This window comes from Rhopilema esculentum, chromosome 3 (assembly GCF_057945365.1).
Source record: "Rhopilema esculentum isolate cy_ngs chromosome 3, ASM5794536v1, whole genome shotgun sequence".
NCBI classification, from domain to species: Eukaryota; Metazoa; Cnidaria; class Scyphozoa; order Rhizostomeae; family Rhizostomatidae; genus Rhopilema; species Rhopilema esculentum.
In genome coordinates, this window is record NC_142817.1 from 4505667 (window position 1) to 4518091 (window position 12425).

At 37.8% G+C, this 12425-nt stretch overlaps 1 protein-coding gene across 3 annotated transcripts in view; it reads left to right on the forward strand.

The window, feature by feature from the left end:
* The window catches only part of LOC135692922 (contactin-3), a 90250-nt gene that overhangs the window by 39690 nt on the left and 38135 nt on the right, over window positions 1-12425 (forward strand). The window contains exons 1-2 of one of the 3 annotated variants that reach the window (XM_065211267.2): window positions 404-625; window positions 1599-1801. The gene's annotated coding sequence lies outside the window, so the exon portion shown is untranslated. Of the gene's footprint in view, window positions 1-403; window positions 626-1598; window positions 1802-12425 lie in introns of those variants that run through there. The other 2 variants (XM_065211271.2, XM_065211268.2) reach the window with 2 other exon arrangements.

Below are 12425 nucleotides of genomic sequence, written 5' to 3' on the forward strand. Positions count from 1 at the left end.
GCATTGCCCTTGGCAACAAAACCTTATTTGCTACATGTGATTTCATTCCAATCACTACAATTTAACAATCAATCAACTCTGATCCGATGCTTTGATTTCAGCGAAAAATTAAATATTTGCATAAAAACTAAGTATTCGCTTCCTCTTCGTTTATGTGTTGCTTTTCTCATCCAGCCATTCGTTTGAGCAACGGAACTTCCTATTTCTATTTGAACTTTTTTTATGTACCAGTTAGCCGCTGCAAACATGCTGAATGCAGGCCAACTTCAAATGTCAACAGCTGCATCTTTCAAAACAATTTAATGTTGACTGTCTCTTGTTCTATTACTTTTAGGGAGGGCATTGACTGTAAACTGACCCCCGTCTTCACTGGACCTCGTATTCCAGTGTTTGTATCTTGATTTGCCGTTTTGAAACTGAATTCGGCTAATACGACCTCGGGTATAAGATTACTAAGGCCATTTTATACACTGAGATTACACAGCCCCGAATGCCTGCAATAATTCGCGAAGTGTGCTGACTATCATCTTAAATCGAGCGTTAATGTGCGGTGGAAATATCATTCGTTGAGTCATTTTTGGCGGCTGTTTGACGTTGAGCAAGAACATTGTGGCTCTCAGATTGGGTATGCTGTCTCGTTTTGTTATATTCTGGTGATTTGGCGAAGCTAGAGCATCCTTTTGCCGTCCGTCAGAATGCCTTTTAATTAGCTTTGCTGATATTGTTTTGCCCATAGAATTTCCTAACAAGATCGGAGAATAACCAGCTTGAATTGCAAAAGGAGGGAAAAGGTATTATTCACAGCAACTGAATCACACTGAGAGAAAGAAAAATTGCAAAGAATTGCGGACCATCACGTCGAATAATTTGAATTTCTAAACTTTGCTTAGGAGTAAACGAGTTTTTCATACATTTCAAGTTACCGCTGTTAAGAGGGAAACGATCTCCATAAAACGATAAGTCGAAATAAGGGGATTTTTTTATTTATAAGGGGAGAACCCATGGTTGGGTAGCCTTAGAAATATTTCTTTGAGATATAAGTCTGCAGCGAACAAAGCCCCCAAATAATCGTTTAAGTATTGTTTTTTCAAATGCCCTTGTCATATTGCGAGGTAAAGTTGAACTTGGTGATATTGTAGAAAATAAAGCATTCTAAAAGCATTCAGGTGGGTTGGCTTGCAAAAACATTCCCATGGACCTTTATTTTTGCCCAAGCCCAACCAACAATTTTCTTCTTGTTACGGCCCTGGGATTGTTTTCTGGGGGCGGGGTAAGCTTGACAGGCCAGTTTGCTGTTTGAAAAAACCAGTCCTTTGTATGGGTATTGTCTGTGTTGTCAGATCATTGAATGCTTGATAAAAACTCAATAAAACCTCAGATTCCTGATTCAATTTCTTGGTCCATTAGTTTTGTGGGTAAATTCCACTTTAAAATATTTCTGTCCTATCAATCTCGCACTTTATCGGTTATGGACAGTTTTGAAAATTTTCGTCAAATATTACCGTCTCATTAAATCGTAAATAATGATTACTGTTTAAATTTTATTCCTAGCAAATCTGTTCGCTGGCATGATGATTATAATAATTTAATTGTCCTAGGGGCGTCAGTGATTGACACTTCATGTTTGGCGGTGGTCACGTGATACAGCCATTCAGGTGCAAGGAAACCTCAACGATCCGAGACGCAAAAGAATTTAGCGATTGATGCGTCACCGCGTTCGTAATTTGAAGGGAATTTCTCTGAAATAAATACTTGTAATTCATTCGAAAATGGATTTGCTACAACAGTGGAGTTGGCAATGGTGAGTCGTTGATTCTTTTCTTTACTTCTCTCCCTTTTTGTCGAGAGCAAAATCACAGGTTTTGTGTAAATCAAGACATTCCTCAATCATCGCTGTTTTTTAAACGGTCAAGTGATATGCCGCGGAAATAAAGTGCTGAAAGACACACAGCGCTTTCTTGAAACAATATGAACCATATAATGTATTGCAATTTTGCTTCAAAGTCAAGTCAGCATTCTCGATTTTTCCATCGTGTCGGAGTTTTCCTTGCGGTAAAGTATAATGCAATTTGTCAGCTTCTTTTGAAATGCATGCGAAATTGCCAATAACATTCAAGATGCACAAAACAGGAGTAGAGACGTAATTAATCCTTCTTCAAGTTGCTTTTCGTTTTGTTTCTTGGTAACTTAAAGACGGAGCCAATTGCAGCACAGAGCCTTCTTCACGGCCCACTCCGGTATCTCAAGTTACACCTTAGCCGAGTTTTCACACTTACAAATTGTCATAAATCACTTTCTTTCTATACACGTGTTCTAATTAAGATCAATTAAAACCAAAATCATAACTGAGTAATATTTGTATAGTGTACCCGTTACGGTGTTAACGACTTCAGTTCTTTCATAATCAAAAGTTTATTCTGCTGTTTGGATCGATAAGCAGAAGTATTTCCTTTCCATGGAACAGTGCAATGGCTTGGCACCCTGTCGCATCGGATGAAGGGTTATTAGGTTATCACCCCCAGTTTTAAAGCATCAAAGAATTTGATATATCATCGATTTTTTGTGAAATCTAGATATTCGTTTTACCGCGAAAGAATTGAATTTCATGCTCCATTCATAAATCTTGTGTCTCTCTTATCTATTTATTTTGTTAGAATATCACATATTTCCGTTCTTTACCATATCATTTTTTCCATTACCATATCCTTCGCTTATTTATCATACCTTTCCTTTAGTTATGATCTTTTGCCATTGACTAGTTTCCATTGATTTCCTGAAACGCTTAATCTCTTTTTGCTACTGAAACAGAGATTTTCAAATCATCCTGGCTCATCGTGTTTTTATTGTTTCACTGTTTTGGGAAGCAAATTTAGAATTTCTTTCTAAACATCCTGCTCTTTGAAATTTCGAATGTACTTTACCACAACAGTTGCCAATGGTTTTTCATTTTTTTATAGATTAGGTTGAACTATAACCTAACTGCATAACATGTTAAATCAACTTTGACGAACAGAATGATAATTTGTGCAGAGTCGTCGGCGTAGCTACATTTACACTTCAAACCATGATGGGATTTTGTCCCTTCGACGACAAAACAATTTACTTTGACAAACGTGATTACTTTCGAATGAAGCTACCCCCGTGCCGCAAACAAAGAACACGCGGACAAGCAGATAAGGTCACCGTGCCTTTAGTTGTCTCTAAAACCTGAGCCTCGTAAAGTATGCATCCTTATAACGTCAAGAGAGTTTAGATAAGGGGGCGGGGGTCTGTCTCCGAGCCTTTTAGAGCCTTTTACTATTGCAATTTCTAAACCGTTAGAGAAACCAGCACTTGTTTCTGAGAGGCCTAGATGGTTGACAAATGGAAAGTTTATTAAAACGTGGTTCCGCGAGTTTTTTGTCACATTAGATGATCCAAGTTGATATACCTTTTTTTTTTTCGAAGACCTTTGAGTAAAATAGACTCAACAAGCAAAGAAAGAAAGTTTGGACTGTTTTTTAGTTATTTAAAGATAAATAAACATATCTGTTGTTTCATAATCCATGTATATAATTTTTCTTTCTTGGGGACCTTCTTGTTGACAAAGCCACAGTTCGCTAAAGGTATTTAGTCTCCACTGGGTCAATATTACACAGTTAACAAGTTTTTAACCTCTTTAACTTCGATTCTTTTTTTTTCGAGATTCAAACCATGGCTTCTTTTATAGACAGGGAAATTTTTAGAATAGATTCATTGTTTGAAGTGACACATCATAACATTCCACTCTACGTCCAGCCAATGGCCTTTTCAACATACAGACAAGATGGCCAATTGCCCACTCAGCCCTAGTGACCTCCATGGTTTAAAATAATAATCTATTGTCCTCCTCTTTGTACAAACAAAGGCTTGACCCCCATTTGGTTGCCTTTGGAGGAGGCTTTGACTCAGTTCATGTTCCGTGAAAATTTGGTACTTTAGCCGAACCCATACCCTGCTGTCGTTCAAAAACTAAAGTTTGCTTTCAGGAGGATTATGATTATACTCTCTTTTCTTCCATTTTTGTACACAGTCTCTTAAATATTGTTCATTCTTAACACGTCCAATGACCCACAATGTTGAAATTCCTCCACAAAAGACAATCAGAGCAAGGCGTGGTTTGGTTGTGGTACTTCTTTTGTCCTATATGACTTTTGCGGTTATCAGCCCAGGAATGCCACCTTTCCCCGAATCTTTTCTCTAATAAATTCAGGATGTGATTACTTAGGCAACCAACGCATACCCATACCCTAACGACACCCATGCCCCCATTCAGTGAAATCTCTCACAACGAAAATCTCCGCCCCCAAACAACGGACAGACACTTTTGTCTCAAAACTTTTTTTGCTGCGGTCAGATCTAGTAACCTTGTAACCTAAATTAACCTAATGTAGCCAAAAAAATCTTTCCCCTAAAGACATCGGACACCTCCCCATAGCGAGAAGTAATTCCAATTCCACAGCTGTGTGATTTGTGAAGATTTTACAGAGAGGCGCACGTCTCAAATTAATACATGATATATATACAAATATTGACAAATTTTGAAATTGAAAAGTTAGCTGGATACTGTGCTCATGCATCTCTTCCTTCGGCCCCTTTTTGTTCCCCTCTCTACTCTGACGAACCGATTCGCTATTATTGTAGTTCCCCCAATTGTAGTGCGTTGCCATTTGTCTGCGTCCACTAGGAAGCTCATAACTCCTGATTACCCTCGCTTTCTCAGTTCAGAAAAGCCGTTTTTTGAGACAATAATTCCTCTAAACAAATCCAATTGAATGTACTCCACTAGATGAACAACATCGGTAAATTCTTAACCGTCTTGATTTTATGAATATTTCTGTTTATTCGAATTACATTTAGAAACCAAATCCAAAAAATTTCTGTCAATGGACGGTCGTGTTTGAACCCTCTTTCTGAGGCCGCCCTCTTTGATTTCTGAATCCTCTGTTAGAAACAACTCAAAATACAAATACAGATAGTTGGTCCTTGATTCAGGCTTTTACTGTGTATAGTTACAAACTTGTAAGCTGCGTTTTGGCACGCCAAATAGTGTCCACTGACCCTGCTAATTATGAGGAGGCTTATTCTTAATATAGTTTCATGTATTGGCCTACTTATGTAGATATATCCCTAACTGTTAATCAAGAATTATTCATCAGGCAGAAAGAGTACCATCGTATACTAAAAAGCGGTTTCTTTTTGTCAATGAAGCTTTCGCCTCATTAAGTAATGGTGGCTCAATAACAATTTAATGACCACCACTGGGCCATTTTGAATGTCTTTGGCTAATATGAATTTATGTACGAGAAGAGCAAATGATAGCAACACGCGAGATCTCCTCGCAATGAAAGATGAAATCGATGTCACAAAGAGGCTTATCGAATAAAGGGCAATTTGGGGTGCTTCGATGTGGCGTACCTTGGATGTGACATCGCTGGGGTGTGACCTGATTTGAGGGTTTGTCCTGAAAGGGTGTGTGAGTCATGAATAAGAAACGTTTAAAACACAGAGGTTATTCTATTAGTTGTAACCATCAGACATGAGTCTTGACTGTCGGATCTTGACTGATTTTTATGAGCGATTGTGTGGGGATTGTATCGGTAAACAACTGTAGGTGTTAAGTTTCTCAGGCTTTGCAAGAAAATTGCATTTTGGAAAATCCTCTGTAGATACGCAAGAGTTACCCTAAATTTTGAAACTGTACTATGGTCTTTCAAAAGCAACGAGATTTGCGCAATTTTGAATATCATTTTTGAGGACACTCGTACTGTCAAGTGGCACGGTAGTACTTGAGACAAAGGGCCTTATTGCGTTTTTTGACAGCCACTTAATTAAATTTGAGTATCTTTGATTGTGGTTAACACGCTAATAACGCAACTGCAAGCTAGATATTGATTGCTTGATTGCGTCGATGAATGACTGTAAATGATTGAGGTGATTGCGGCCATCGTGGTGATTGAGGTGATTGCGGCCATCGTGGTGATTAAGGTGATTGCGTTGATTGTTGATACTTTTAGTTGTTCCGATAGTATGATTCCATTTGATTACCATCACAAAAGAGAGGGATTTATCAAAATGACTCGTGCCTTACTCCTAGTTGTAATTCCACGAGTGGTTTAATTGATTGCTATAACCGCAGTAATTGCACGGCTGTAATTTGATCGTCGTGATCGGTACAATGGATGTGATAATCTTTCTGTTAACTCAACCAATTCATTCTTGATCACTGCAGCTGATATTTTGATAATCGATATGTTGTTGGCCAGGTGCGTATCAGACGTGGGCTCAGTTTCATGACCCGAGATGAATTTAAGAAAATTCTTGTGGCTTCTCCAACATGATTCACCTGAATTCTTGATAACTTTCTGTTGCCTACAGCAATTGTTCCTCTTGGACAAGGATCTTAGCGGGCAGGTTCTTCGAGACTTAGCCATCGCAGTGCTTCCTGATTACTAAGGCCCCTAGATCCTGGTTCCAACTTTCTGATATACAGAAAAACAGAGACAGACCCCAAGAAAACATGGCATTCGCAAGGTCAATGGCTGTGATGCCAATAAAAACGTTGCCACACCAAAACTTCACCTTCTTTCAAAGGAAAATTTTTTTTAACCAATTTTAGATGACATCGTACAAAGCCCTAGAACCCGGGGGATCACTTGAGCATTTTATATACAAGGGGGGTCTATCCGATCATTATGGGTAAGAACTTTCATGTGATACTCTTTGGTACCTGATTTAACAACTTACTTTTTGATACTTATAGGCTCAACTAACACTATCAAAAATATCAAAAACATATAATATCATAAACAATATCAAAAACAGGAATAAAAGAACAGATTATTGTAGGAAACAGTCTAAATTATTTCTAGTGGTCTCCTTTGCTCAACAACAAGATGTCTTATCGATATTATTTTGATATTTTTGGGTCTTATCGACACTTTTTAGCTGATAATTAGGTCTACAAAATTTGTCTTTAATTCAGGTAAATTAATTTTGATAATTGCGGATGGACCTCCCCGTATGTAGAAGTTTTCGAGTCACTCCTCTGGGCCCTCGAAAATGTTCATTCTTTCTCCGTTCGAAAACATCCAGTTCTGAGAATCCCCCTCACTCAGGAGAACAACAAAAAGGCTTAGTTAGGGCGTGACACTTTAATGCTTCTGTCTTTATAAAACCATAATCAATTTTTAACACAATACTTTTTTTCTTTAATAAAATGTTCGATTTTAAGATGTCCCTAGGTAAGTGTTGATGGTGAAGCATAAAGCAAGATTATTGTTTGCCAGAGCCCATAGCCAAAGCTCTGGATAAGCCATATCAGATAATAACTAGGATGTATGTCTGCATTATCATGCTAAAAATAATGGTATGGTAACAACAATTAAAAGAATGCCCTTTTCGAATGCAGTTAAAAATAGCCTGATTTGAGGGGTTTAATTTGATCTAACCAAAGACAAAGGAATTTTAAAGGTTTCTCATTTTGAATTTGTCAGGGGGAACCAGGCAAGAAAAAAGTATGACGTTTTCTGAAAGATCATCATGAAATATCTCTAAAGCTGCAAAACCAGTTGAAGGTATTATGAATTGGCTGAGAAATGACCAAATGAGCACAAAATCTGGCCCCATTAAACCTCTGTTATTTGCTCCCAGTTCTAACTTTATGAACTGAGCCAAAATAACAGTAATTCGTTAGCAAACTTAGAATCTTCTATTGGCCATAGCTCACACGATTTTTGACAGGTATAAATGATTTTGCATATATGGGAGTATTTTATGGTGTTCTTTCATGTTATATGGTCAAAATTCGAAAATTCTAAAAATAGTGTTTTTGTGACATCATACTTGAAAACTCTATAAGAAGGTTCCATTACACAGTTCCATTGCAAAAGCAAAGAATTGCAATAATCTTTTTATTATTTTTGCCAAGATATTTTCACTTAATGGATAATAAGAAGATCGTTGTAAAGTATCACCTCAACATGTAGCAGAATTTTCTTGATTTCAATTAAAGGATCCTTGTGAACGCTCAAAGATAAAACGAGGCTTATTGAATATGGTATGGCTGTTAAATTTTCAAATGATACTTCGTCTAGGCGTCGACAGAATTATAACGAGGCCCTTTCGGATCATCTTGGATTTGTAGAATTTTGTAAAAGATGGGTATCTGTCTTCTGTGGCAAAGCTGGATTTGAGGTTTTGTGCCAACGGATTCCTTGGAATTTGATTATAACAAGACAGAGCGTTAAACATGATGATAGTCTTTATAAATAGTTTTGTAGAAAACTATTTTGAAAATTTTTGTTTATAGTTGTGGTATTTGGACTGGTTTTGGAACTTCGCTACCAATTCTATTAACTTAATCGAGGGAGTGATAATTGGGTTAGATTAACGAGAAAGTTGTAGTTTGTATTCGTTCTTTTTTGCTTGTTCTCTTATTTTGTATACCTTTTGGCCACCCGGGCCCAAGGCCCCCGAGAGGATTCGAAGACCCTTGGGCAATGAAAGACAGGACCCCCCTGCAAGCGCAAATGTCTGCAACCACGCCCTTTAGATTGCCGTATAAAACATTTCAGAATATCTTTGCCGTCATTTCCTTGCAATCATTGAAAATGTTTGATTATTTTAATGCATACTTGTGCTAAGTTTGCTAAATTCCATTCTTATAATGGAATTCATTACTTTATAAGGCCCCCTAGACCACGGGGCCCTGGGGCTGTTCGCCCCTTCTTGGCGTCTCTGCCCGGCCCTTATGTTGCTACTTCATTCACAGAAGTTTCTGGAAGTCATGTGAATTTAGCTGCTGGTCACCTATTTTCAGCCCCAGTCTTTCAGCTTTTCAATATTCTACAGACCACCAGTGTTATTCCAAACAAAATGCATTGAGGGAAAATCGTGATGTTACAATGTTGATGATTGCTGCCAGCTTTTTTTGAATAGTTTGTCGTGGAGCCCTCGCTGGAAACATAGGAATTATGTTTGTGGAAGATACGAAACACAAGTTTTTCTTTGTAGAAAACAAGAAACCTTGTCTTATTTGTTTCGTTTACCCTTCGTAAATGTCCCACCAGAAGGACTTCTTGTTGTTTTACGCAGTATTATAGATGTGGTTATAGTTCTATGCATGAGAAGGCTACCGCCATTCCTCCCCTCCTGAATACTTAGCCATAGGCGAGCGAAACTTGTTGTTCTTCATAACAGGATTAGGGCCTAAATTAGCACGAAACATAAACATGGTAAATATAATATTCCTAACGAACTCAAAGAGGGTAGATTTTCGAATGAGGTACTTGTCTCGGTGGCATAAACCGCTATATGTGCAATGTTTAAATCTTCTTTTCAGCATTGTTTCCCAAACCATAAAGAATGGGCGTGCTGAATAGAGATGGGTTTAAGAGATAAATTCTGGCAGCTACTTGTCTAATACCTGATCAACTCTTGATGCAGTGGCTTCATCCTGGGTCTGTACTTACGGTGCGTTCTTTGGATACTGATGGAATGTGTAACAGTATGTCGTCTTGTGATTGAATTGGCATGCATTGCGACTTATTGGGCCCGGCTTACTTTATTGTCTGTTGAGCTTTAAGAGACAGAAATAGGTTTGGTGAAGCTTTCAAAATAACTAGGCTCTAAAGCCACCTGGAACTCTACAGTGACAAGATTAATGCTCAATTCTTATTAGCTTGTCTGTATGAACTATTTTACACCAACTGCAACTTAGTTCAGTTCAGCTTATTTCATATATGCTCTAAACCATAAAATTTCTTCCATATTTTCTAATAATTTTTTATTTTTATGAATATATTATGTATGGTAATATAAATTGGAAAGCCCGCTTGTTCAAGTAAGCTCCTTACAATGGACACCTCCCAACAACGGAAATCATCTTACAAAAGACCTCACTTTACAACGGGCGCCTCCTCAGAACGTATATTTCCATGCAACACAACGGGCACCTCCTTAGAACGTACACTTCCACACAACGGCCCCTCCTTAGAACGTACACCTCCACACATCGACCATCTTCTCGCGACGGGCCCCTCTTTGCAACGGGCCCCTCCCGAGAACCGACACCACCTTAAAACGGTAACCATCTCGAATGGCCACCTCCTTGCAAAGGACATCCCCTAACATTGGACGCTTTCTTTCAACGGACATCTCCTTAGAACGGACACATTCTTTCCACGGATTCTCTTTTTAACTTCAAGATTAAGATAAGACGATAAATATTTTTGCATAAAATATTTTAGAGTAAAATTTTTGCAGCATTTTGTTTCTTTTTCATTATTTTGACTACAAAAAATGATGTTAAGCGAATCGAGTTTAATTTTTACACTAATAAAGATTGTCATGCTAGGATATTTTCACGGACAAATCATGTAATTTCATCAATTGATAATTAATAGAACTGCAGAAAAAGCAGAAGTTGCTTTAGAGAGTCCAAAATCCACTGCTTTTCTCTTGCACATTTTCATTCGTCATGCGTGCATTATAAAATTCTTTTTCACAGATGAAATCTTACTTAAAACTTTCTTCTTCAAGTTATACATTTGATTAGAATCTTTATCCTAAAATCCTCCTCAAACAAAAGGTATGCCCAGTTCAGTTAATCACAACCTTCTGCGATCCTTTCTTTATGATGGGCATTGACCTCGTTTCCATAGCACTTTTATTCAGTACATCAACATTCGTACTATCAATGGCTGCATCATTTATGTTGTCTAGACTTTTTCACACCTCCCTTCTCATATTTTCCTTCATTTTGGCCTGTTCTGTCTATCTTGCTCATAATTTCAACATTTGTATGTCTTTCGTAATCTTTGTCTATATACAGCCCATTTCTGTCAACCTCCTACGCAAATAGTATTCGCTTTGACAATTTAGGAATCTATGTCAATCGACGCTAGCTTTAAGATACTTTGAATCTTTTTGTCGTTGGAATGACTGCTTATGCAACAGCGGCCATATAATTTAAAGTTGTATCAAACAGATTGATTCAGGAAATGTAAATACGGGTATCAGGGCTTAGTCTTGGAACAATGAGAAGCACTATTTTTGTAAATCGAAGTACCATCGCCTTTCTTTTCATTCTTTCGTGCACTTTTTATGCAGATTTGTAATGCGGAGTTGTTTACTAAAATATCCAAAGAAACGACCTTAGAGTGTGTTGTGTTAGCTCTTCAACTATTAAGTCGGTACTTAGGCCACTTATATACGCCAGCTGTATCCCAGCATCCTTTGCAGTGACCTTCAATGCGTCTAGTTTTTCTTGGGTCTGGTGGTGAATGGCTTAAAGGTTCACTTCACCCTTTCTGTTATAATTACAACAGACAGAAAGTTATTCAAATTCATTACATAATGGTTGAGGTTTTCAACCGTTTTTCTCCGTAATGTCTCATTATCGCTTCTCCAATTCCTGGCCATCTTCTCCGGGAAACAACAGATTTACGAAATCAGTTTATGGTCACGATTCTAAGATTCAGGCTCAGTCATAACCAGTCGATAATAGCTTGTTTTACTCATCTTTCGCTTTGGTACTTGACCGAATAACAGAAGAAGAGATTTGTTCGGCAGGTAAACACTGTAAACATAATTCTTTTCTCGGCTTAAAATCTCTAGCTCTGCCATTTAAGGCTAAAACTTTAATGTTAAGGATTATTAACGCTGACTTGGTGCATTCAGCTACAATTACTGACCTGAGCAGGACCGTAGGTTGTCGTGGGAAAGCACCAGTCCATGCCATGGCTTAAGCGATTAAGCGAAGCGAGTGAGATAAATATCCACCTAATCTCGGATCAGGATTCTCAATTTTCTCAAAAAGAGAGCAAACCGAAAGAAAAGAGCTGTCACGACAGGCTTCAATAAGTAAATTTAGAGGCAATTGGTGAAAAGCACACCGATTGAACGAAAGATGGTGGAACAAGGCGAATCTCGCTCCACATGAATCATTATTATCATCATTATCAGCACCAGTATGATCAACTGCAGCAAAAACAACAGCAAAAGAAAAAGCATTAACAACAATAACAACAACAACAACAGCAACAAAAGCATTGTCGTCATCATCATCATCATTAATCATTTATCATCATAATCATGATCGTCATAAATCATTAGTCACCATTATCGTAATCAGCCATGATAGTTATAAATCATCAATCATCATCAAAGTCGTCGTCGATCAATGATTGATCATCATCAATCACGATAGTTACCATCAATGTTCTAAGCAAGGGCCATCACTGCCATGTTCAAAATCCACGGTTTAATTACTGGGTATTGTGTTGCATTTTTTAACCTTGTTGGAAGGCAGAAAGCAGACCATAGCAAACGATGCGTGTTCTTTTATTTACCTTTTCGTCGGAAATGTATAAAAATAAGTCAACTCCGGTATAAACGAGCTCTTT